Source organism: Caretta caretta, chromosome 1 (assembly GCF_965140235.1).
Source record: "Caretta caretta isolate rCarCar2 chromosome 1, rCarCar1.hap1, whole genome shotgun sequence".
In the NCBI taxonomy this organism is placed as follows: domain Eukaryota; kingdom Metazoa; phylum Chordata; order Testudines; family Cheloniidae; genus Caretta; species Caretta caretta.
In genome coordinates, this window is record NC_134206.1 from 240523730 (window position 1) to 240532569 (window position 8840).

Consider the following 8840-nt stretch of genomic DNA (forward strand, 5'->3'; position numbering starts at 1 on the left):
CTTGGGTCGAGTGCTGTAGCTAGCTTTAGAAATCTCACATTGGTACTGTCAAGGTTCCTCCCCCACTCTGAACTCTAGGGTACAGATGTGGGGACCTGCATGAAAACCTCCTAAGCTTACTTTTACCAGCTTAGGTTAAAACTTCCCCAAGGTACAAATTAATTTTATCCTTGGAATATCCACTGCCACCACCAAACTCTAACTGGGTTTACCGAGCAACATAGTTTGGACACGTCTTTCCCCCCAAAATCCTCCCAATCCTTGCACCCCACTTCCTGGGAAAGGTTTGGTAAAAATCCTCACCAATTTGCATAGGTGACCACAGACCCAAACCCTTGGATCTGAGAACAATGAAAAAGCATTCCGTTTTCTTACAAGAAGACTTTTAATAGAAATAGAAGTAAAGGAATCACCTCTGTAAAATCAGGATGGTAGATACCTTACAGGGTAATTAGATTCAAAACATAGAGAATCCCACTAGGCAAAACCTTAAGTTACAAAAAAGACACACAGACAGAAATAGTCATTCTATTCAGCACAGTTCTTTTCTCAGCCATTTAAAGAAATCATAATCTAACACATGCCTAGCTAGATTACTTACTAAAAGTTCTAAGACTCCATTCCTGTTCTACCCCTGGCAAAAGCAGCATGCAGACAGACACAGACCCTTTGTTTCTCTCCCTCCTCCCAGCTTTTGAAAGTATCTTGTCTCCTCATTGGTCATTTTGGTCAGGTGCCAGCGAGGTTACCTTTAGCTTCTTAACCCTTTACAGGTGAGAGGAGTTTTCCTCTGGCCAGGAGGGATTTTAAAGGGGTTTACCCTTCCCTTTATGTTTATGACAGGTACCTTCTTTGTGGTTTGTCAAATCTGCAGTGAAAGTGTTCTTAAAACAAACATGTGCTGGTCATCATCTGAGACTGCTGTAACATGAAATATACAGCGGAATGTGGGTAAAACAGAGCCAAAGACATACAGTTCTCCCCCAAGTTGTTCAGTCACAAATTTAATTAATGCATTCTTTTTTAACAAGCATCATCAGCATGGAAGCATGTCCTCTGGAATGACGGCTGAAGCATGAAGGGGCATAGGAATACTTAGCATATCTAGCACATATATACCTTGCAACACCAGCTACAAAAGTGCCACGCAAATGCCTGTTCTCACTTTCAGGTGACATTGTAAAGAAGCAGCAGGCAGCATCTCCTCCTGTAAATGTACACACACTTGTTTGTCTTAGCGATTGGCAGAATAAGTAGTAGGACTGGGTGGAGCTGTAGGCTCTAAAGTTTTACATTGTTACATAATTTGTCTCAAAAACAAAACAAAAAAAGTCTACATTTGTAAATTGCACTTTCCTGGTAAAGAGATTGCACTACAGTACTTGGAGGTGAATTGAAAAATACTATTTTATTCTTACAGTGAAAATTTGTAATAAAAATATATAAAATGAGCACTGTACACATTGTATTGTTTTAATATATTTGAAAATGTAGAAACTCTGAAAATATGTAATAAATTTCAATTAGTATTCTATTAACTAATTAAGTTAATTAAGTGCAATTAAATGTTTTAAGTATTAAAACTATAACTATTAAGTGCATTTAACTATAACTATTAAGTACACTATTAAACTATATTAAAACTATAACTATTAAGTGCAATTAAATGTTTTAGTCATGATTGAGTTAATTGTGTGAGTTAACTGCAATTAATTGACAGCCCTACTTATTTCATTTGCTGAAGCCATAAATGATACTGGCATGAAACTCTCCTGCTGGAATAAGCTGCATCTCCCTTTCTAGTGTAGGCAAGGCATTCATGTTGGCTTTTATAAAAGGTAGGTATTCCAGAACCACTAGATCTGTTTTCCCTCTGTAAAACAGTGGTTTAGAAAACACATCTGGAACAACTTCTCTCCCACTGACATTTTGGGTACAGCTACACTATGCAAACTTTAGTACTTGTGCATGTTAGGAAGTTCACAGCTGTAATAGTTGCAGCAGAGTAGCACATGGAGGCCCCAGCTGCAACTGGGCCCCCTTTTGTTAGTTACTAAATATAACCAGATTTCAAAGAACTTCATTACAGAGAATGGTTATCCCCATTTTACAAATGGCATCATGTGACCCCCTTTTACAGAGGCACAAAGCATAGAAATGATTCAAGGGAATTGCAGGGCTGGGAATAACCTAGGACACAGGTGGTAAGCAAGCTATCATAGCACCCTCAAGTTTGGCATAGGTTTTAAATTGAACTATAAATTTCTTCAGAGAGGCCTAGTTTTATTTTTAATGTGTTTAAGCACTATTCTGCAAGACCCATGTGACAGCAATGTAAGTTTAATTGTCAAAGAGTGACTCCAGCATCTAAATCCCTATATCACTTGTAAACAGAACTTGGTCTCAGGGGGGTCCTGCAATGTGAGTGGAGCAATGCCTACATACCTCCAAAAACATTGGGTCTCTGTGCTTACTTTCCTGGGGGAAGTGGAGCACTAAACAGAGTGCATATCCTCTGTATTATGGGACTGTACCACCTTCATTTGAACTTCAAAAGCCCTTATTGTATCTGTATTATGTTACAATGTGGTTTACTATGTATTTTTCATACTAGTCATTGATACCCTTCCTCTTTGACAGGTAGATCTGAGGCTGTGGGAAAAGCTAAATTATTCACCCTCTGATGATAAAAGGGAACAAAGAGTCGAGTCCAGGGACACTTTAAAGGCTAACAGATTTATTTGGACATAAGCTTGCCTGGGTAAAGAACCTACTTCAGATGCATCTGAAGTGGGTTCTTTACCCAGGCAAGCTTATGCCCAACTAGTCTTTAAGGTACCACCAGACTGTTTTTTGAAACCAGACTTATCAAAGGGGTAGCTTTGTATTTGTCACCCTATGATGTGGATTTTAGAGGGCCTGCTGTGCCTAAGTGCAAAACTTGCTGGTATAGACTTCTACATTTCCAGCTGTGAAGTGCTGATTTATGCAGCCTTGATCCAGATTCCAAGTGATTTTGTAGGTGTTCAAGATTATACACACATTCCCAAACAGAATAACCAATGTTTTAGGCTGTGACATCTATGCCTTAGAGCCCCTCTAGTGCCTGCCCTGTTTTATGAGATATTCCTGGGATTCCTTTGCCTCATTTTCTCCTGGTCCCTGCCCTAGGATGGAGCAATCCAGGTAGAGTCTGGCCAATCTAGGCAAGAATGGTGGTAGGATTTTTAACTGCACTGTTTGCTTTTTAGAAGTTGCTACCTGAAATCCCAAGTGCAATTCTACCACAGCCATCTGAAAGCAACAAAAGTAACTTCTCTGTTGTAAGTTTAACCAGAAACTAAAGCATGTTTACAGCTGTGAGTAGTTGATCTAGAACTACTTAGAAATTTTAAGGCTCTAGATTTGGTTCTATGGTATATAGATGCCTCGGAAGTTTACTCTACGTGTCTACACACTAATGCCACTGGTTGCTACTACTGAGAAACAAGACTGCATGTAACATGACTAATTGCAGGTACAGATGTCTACTATAGACCAGGAAACCACCTCTTAGAAAGAGCAGATTAGACCTCCATTCAAATGCAGTGACATTTTATTTTGAAGACAGTGATATTAAACACAAACAAGTAGTATCTGAGCTGAGAAGTGATCTCTATTATAGAAGACACAACACCTCCAGAAGTTAGAGATGAGGCACACATTGCTTACTAGTACTAGCCATTGGGGTCTTTCCTGCAGACCTGTGCTAGTACACATGGAGTCACAAGGAAGACTGACTGAATCTGTGGAGACAAGGAATTCTGCCTTCTTCCTTAAGAGAAGAAGTTTTATGTTTCTAGGTCACAAGGCCTCCTCAGACTTGGATGCTGTGACGACTTCAGCTTCCTCAGCCTCATTTTCTTGGTTTTGTGGTTCAATGGAATCTGCAGACACCTTACCCGATGGGGTGAAGGGTCCCACAATCCAAGACAGAGGAGTATTCTCCATCATGTATGCCATCAGCTCATCCACATATTCCTGGGCCTTGGTCACCATCTCCTGGCTCTGAGTCAGGAGGCTGCTGGAGAGATCCTGGAAGGAATGGGCAGTGGAGAAAGAATCATGAAGCTCTTCCATGTTGTGATACACCTGTTGCACCTTATCCTGAAAGGTGGTGGGGAGACCTTGAATGCTGGATACTAGCATCTGGCAGGCATCCTGCAGCTGCTGGATAATGCTGCGGGACATAGCCAAAGTCTCAGACTCCATCTGTTGGAGAAGTAGAAGTTTAATTCTAATGTTCAAAAAATAAATATCAAACTTGCCACTGCCTCAGGTGGTGTTGGAGCCAATGGTCTTTCTATTAGTACCTTGCAACAAAGTCTGCAATGGGTGTGCCATGCACTCTTTCAGGAGAAATATAAAGCCAAATTCCTCCTTCCTTAAGGGAAGCAGCTTGTGACAATGGAGGTTAACACCAGAGGCAATAAGCCTTGTAAACTGGGTCAGAACAGAGCTAATCCAAGTTATTTAACAGGGGTTTCACCAGTTGCAAGCCTATGATCTACAATATCAGTTTTCAGGCTGTGCTGAGGTTAAAAAAGTAAGAAGCAGTCTCTTTAGATTCATGCTTGGCACAGACCTTGCTGGTGTGATGTCACTTTAGGGATGTCTAAGCAAGGAAGCCACCTATTTCTATTATGCTAATAGATGACATTTTGTAATAAGTCACCTGATTAAGATCAGCTACTTATCCAAAGATAAGCCACTCTGCAAGGTTAGCCAATATTCTGGGCCTTGCAGACCAGAGGGACACCCCCCCCCCCCATACATACCTCTGGTTTTGCCAAATCTTTGATCTCCCTGCCTTTTGGCTGCTCTCTATTCCAGCTCAGCCATATGTGATGGAACTTCTCTTGGACTTCTTGAAGTTTAACACCTTGCTTAATGTATTCAATCTAGAAATGGATTAAGCATATTGAGAACAGACACTTGCACATCATTTATTCTAGTTCTACTGCTTATGAACTAGCCTTCACGCCACAGAGTGGTATGCTCAATGCATCAAGAGTAGAAGGGTCTAGTTACATAGCACACAACTATGACTGAGGTCTAAGCCTCATTGTACCACATCCTGTACAGGCAGAATTAGAGGGGTTCCCCACCCTGGAGGGCATCAGCCTAAGAATTAGTTTATTTCCTACCAGTCCCATGGTTTGATGAAGCTGGGAAAGAGCCTCTCTGATGTTTTGACTGGTACGTCTCATCTTGTCTAGGGAATAGCGGTAGGCACGTTGGCGAAGTTTGGTTGACAGGGAACCTAAACGCACGAAGTAACTCCGATGCTCTTGTGGTTGTGCTGAAGACACTTCAGCACCTTCCACAGGTTCAGCAAGTTCAGCTAGAGGGAAAAAAGCTCAGGTTGTTCACCCTCTCAAATTAAGAGATTGGGAAAGGAGTACAAGCCATACTGATCTTCTGTTAAATCTTAAGCCAAACTCCTGTAACAAGGGAGTTTTAGCACCTATCAAGTAATTTCAGCCTTTAAAAAAAGGCCCACCTGTAACTGCTCCACTAAATAAGATTAAGCCAGTTTTTGCTTATTTGGATAAGGAAACTTACTTCTAATGAATAGTCATGCCCATAATTCCTTCCAGTACCACCCTGTCCCCACGTGTAATCCCATAAAATTCAGGCAACATGCCTGCCAACTAAAAGCAGAGACTGAGGGTTAAGATATGAGCATGCTGTAGGATGAGCCTGAATTTGGTGACAGATGCAGGATTGAGGAGAAGCCTAGAGAAGTTTGGCCCAAAGGGAGGATTATCTTAAAAGCTAAGATAATAAGCTTGTCATTCATGTGTTCTGACCTAGTTCATCATCTGTCATGGGAAGATAGTGATCCAAAAGCTCTTCAGATTTCTCCAGCACTGCTTCCATTCCACTTATGGCCAACTGGCCCATTCTTGATTCCACAACTGTGCTCATGCGGTCAGTTACCATTGATTTGGTGGTCTTCATACCATCCTGTACAGCCTCTTTGGTCATATCTACCATTCTGATCATTGTCTGACATCTGTCAGTCTGGAAGATGCCAACTCCTGTGTTTCAGATGTAACAGAGAAAGTTCAAGACATTATTGTACAGTAATGCAGAGTGATAATTCCACATTGACCCAGAGATTGAGGTTGGGGGATTACCACCTGCTCTGCCCCATAGGTCAAATCTTCAGGGGTAAGAACTGCATCTTGCTGTTAAACTCTGCACCAGAGTTATGTTTAAACACTAGCTCCCACCTCTTGACTGCTTTTAGTATTGAGTGTTCCTCTACTGGAGGAAGCATCTCATTATTGGCACCCCTTTCATAAACACTTAATCTTGTAGAGCGAGGGTGGTGAGTTACCTTATCAGCAGTCTGTTGAAAGATTGGTAGAGTCTCCTCCACTTTGTCAGGTACTTCAGAAGTACACTCATCTGCTGTCATCACTAGAGAGACACCATAGTTTCTTAATTGGTCAATTTTGCTACTGTAATATGTACAGAACCTGGCTCACATCTGTAATGAGATCTTTGGTTCTCCAATATATTCAGGCAGCAGCAGTTTGGGTTGTAGGTGCTGCACATTTACACACTTGCATGGAAACTAGACCTTCAGGGGGATTTCCTCCCTCTCCCCCCAAGAGATGAGCTTTTCTGGTAAAAGTTTTCCATGAAAAGTAGCGTCCCCTTCAATAGTTTAGTTCCAGGTTTCCTCCCATACATCTTAGTTCAGTTACTCAATCAAGATTGTTCCAACTAGCATCAGAACACTTTCTCCTCCCATCTATACTTACTGCAGAATTGTTTTACCCAAGCATGCTAGGCATTACTTTCCAGGCTCCCTCTTCTGGTGAGGGATTAGTTCTTGGTAGAGTGGGAATGGACTATGTGCAAGGATCTCTCACTCCATAGTCTTACAGCTCTGAAGATTGATCAAAGGTTTAACTCATCCCTCTGGAAGGGACCAATAAGTTTTTGCAATGCCTTGGCTGCAATAAATCCAATTAACTGTTCTCATGAAGGAGGCAAGTCAGGGAGTGCCCATTGCTGTTGGCATCAGGCAATAGCTCGAAAAGAAGCTAGTTAAGAATAGTTTAACAGCTGTAATCTGTTTGCAGTGTTGTTGTAGCCATGTTGGTCCAGAGATATTAGACAAGGTGGGTGAGGTAATCTTACCAAGAGAAGTTGGTCCAATAAGAGACTACATTGAGCCTCTCAAGTTACAGAATGAGAATCTCATTTTGCAATTAGGTACCTTTCAAAGGGTGTTGCTCCTTAAAGGGAAAGGGCTGAGCACTAATCTCACCTCCTAGCTACAGTGAAGGCGAGTACAAGTTCAGCAGTAGTAATTAGTGTAAGCAAAGCCCTTCACTATCCTCTAGCAAATGGTAGTTTATATCCACAGGCTACTGTATTATTCCTATCACCACACCAACCCTGCTGCCAGCCTGTCCTCCAGTACTGCAGGCATACGGATTTTCATTATATGAGTTTTAGAGATGGAAGCTTCCCAATTGGGTGTTGAGATCCTACTGTCAAGGAATTGTACCATACAAACAGAAAGGTCTGCATATGCGCCACTCACCCTGAGGTTCAAGTTTAGTTACAAGTGGCTGTGCACTGCTTACTGCAACGTTGGTTATGGACGTCACTCCCTTCTCTGCCATGTCACAGATGGACCTCACATAGGGATGGCTCTCCTTGGTGGAAGCATATGCAGTGGCAGCCAGATCATAGGCAGAGTTGACTAAAGGTAGACTAGCCACCCTCCTCAAGACATTCTAGAGAGGCAAGGGACAGAACAGTGAGTCAGGGAAGCAATGTTCTAAACTGGGTCTGAACCATTACTTTTTATACCCTTGGACATGTTGCCTCCCCAGTCAAAGGATTGTTTAATGGTGTGAAAGCCTGAAGAGCTAAGAGGCCCAACAGCTGCTTCTGAGAACTGAAACCAGATCACAAGTTTAACTAAAGCAAAAAGAATTTTTAAACATCCTTATAAGCCAAGCTATTTTGCAGCTTCTGGAAGAGCAACTGAATAGATCTCTAGACATGGAGGTGGGCATATGTGAAGCCCGCTACCAGACGCCAGCCAGTTATTTTTTGTATTCACATGTTGAACTAGCAATGCTAAAGAGGAAGCACCTACCTGTTGCTCCTCCTCCCCATGCTCTGGGGATGCCATATTGGTGTCTTTTCCAATAGAAGTCATGGTATAATCAGATATACCTGAAAAGGGCAAGAAAGAAAGGCCTGAAGTTACAAGTTAACTTCTCCTTAAGAAATTTACAGCATCCTAAAGACAAGATCAGTGTTCTGCTCCAAAGAAGGAGTAGAAGAAATGGCAGGGCCATTAGCAGATTAACAAAGTAGTAATATTTAGAGGAACATTAGCTCTTTAGTGAGCTAAGTACATATTTCTTGCTTAAAAAAAAATAAGAGTAGTGACAATTTCAGTTCTACTGCAGCTAAGGAGAAAGGAAGCAGGAGGATTCCTTCTCATAGCATAGAGAGGTTCAAAACAGTCCGCTTTCCTGAGTCCATTAAAGGCAGTAAGTATCATTATTAAAGGCCATTTAATAGCTTTAACTGCAGAAAAAAATTTGAAAATGTGATCCTGTCTCTCACCAGCTAAGGGGCTTAAGGCCAACAAGCATTAAGTTTCCCAGACTCAGCTTCCCAACTGCTGTCCCACCCACAGCTTCTTAATACAGACGCTTACACATCTAAACATTTCAAAGCAGCATAACTGCAAAGCCCTGACCAAGGAATTGTAGAAACAATTTTTAAAAAATGACTAAAATCCTTATTACCAACAA

At 41.6% G+C, this 8840-nt stretch overlaps 1 pseudogene; it reads right to left on the reverse strand.

Annotated features, from left to right (window-relative positions):
• Positions 1 to 3927: 3927 nt before the first annotated feature.
• LOC125630445 (perilipin-3-like) lies at positions 3928 to 8246 on the reverse strand (annotated as a pseudogene).
• Between the last annotated feature and the right edge of the window lie 594 nt (positions 8247 to 8840).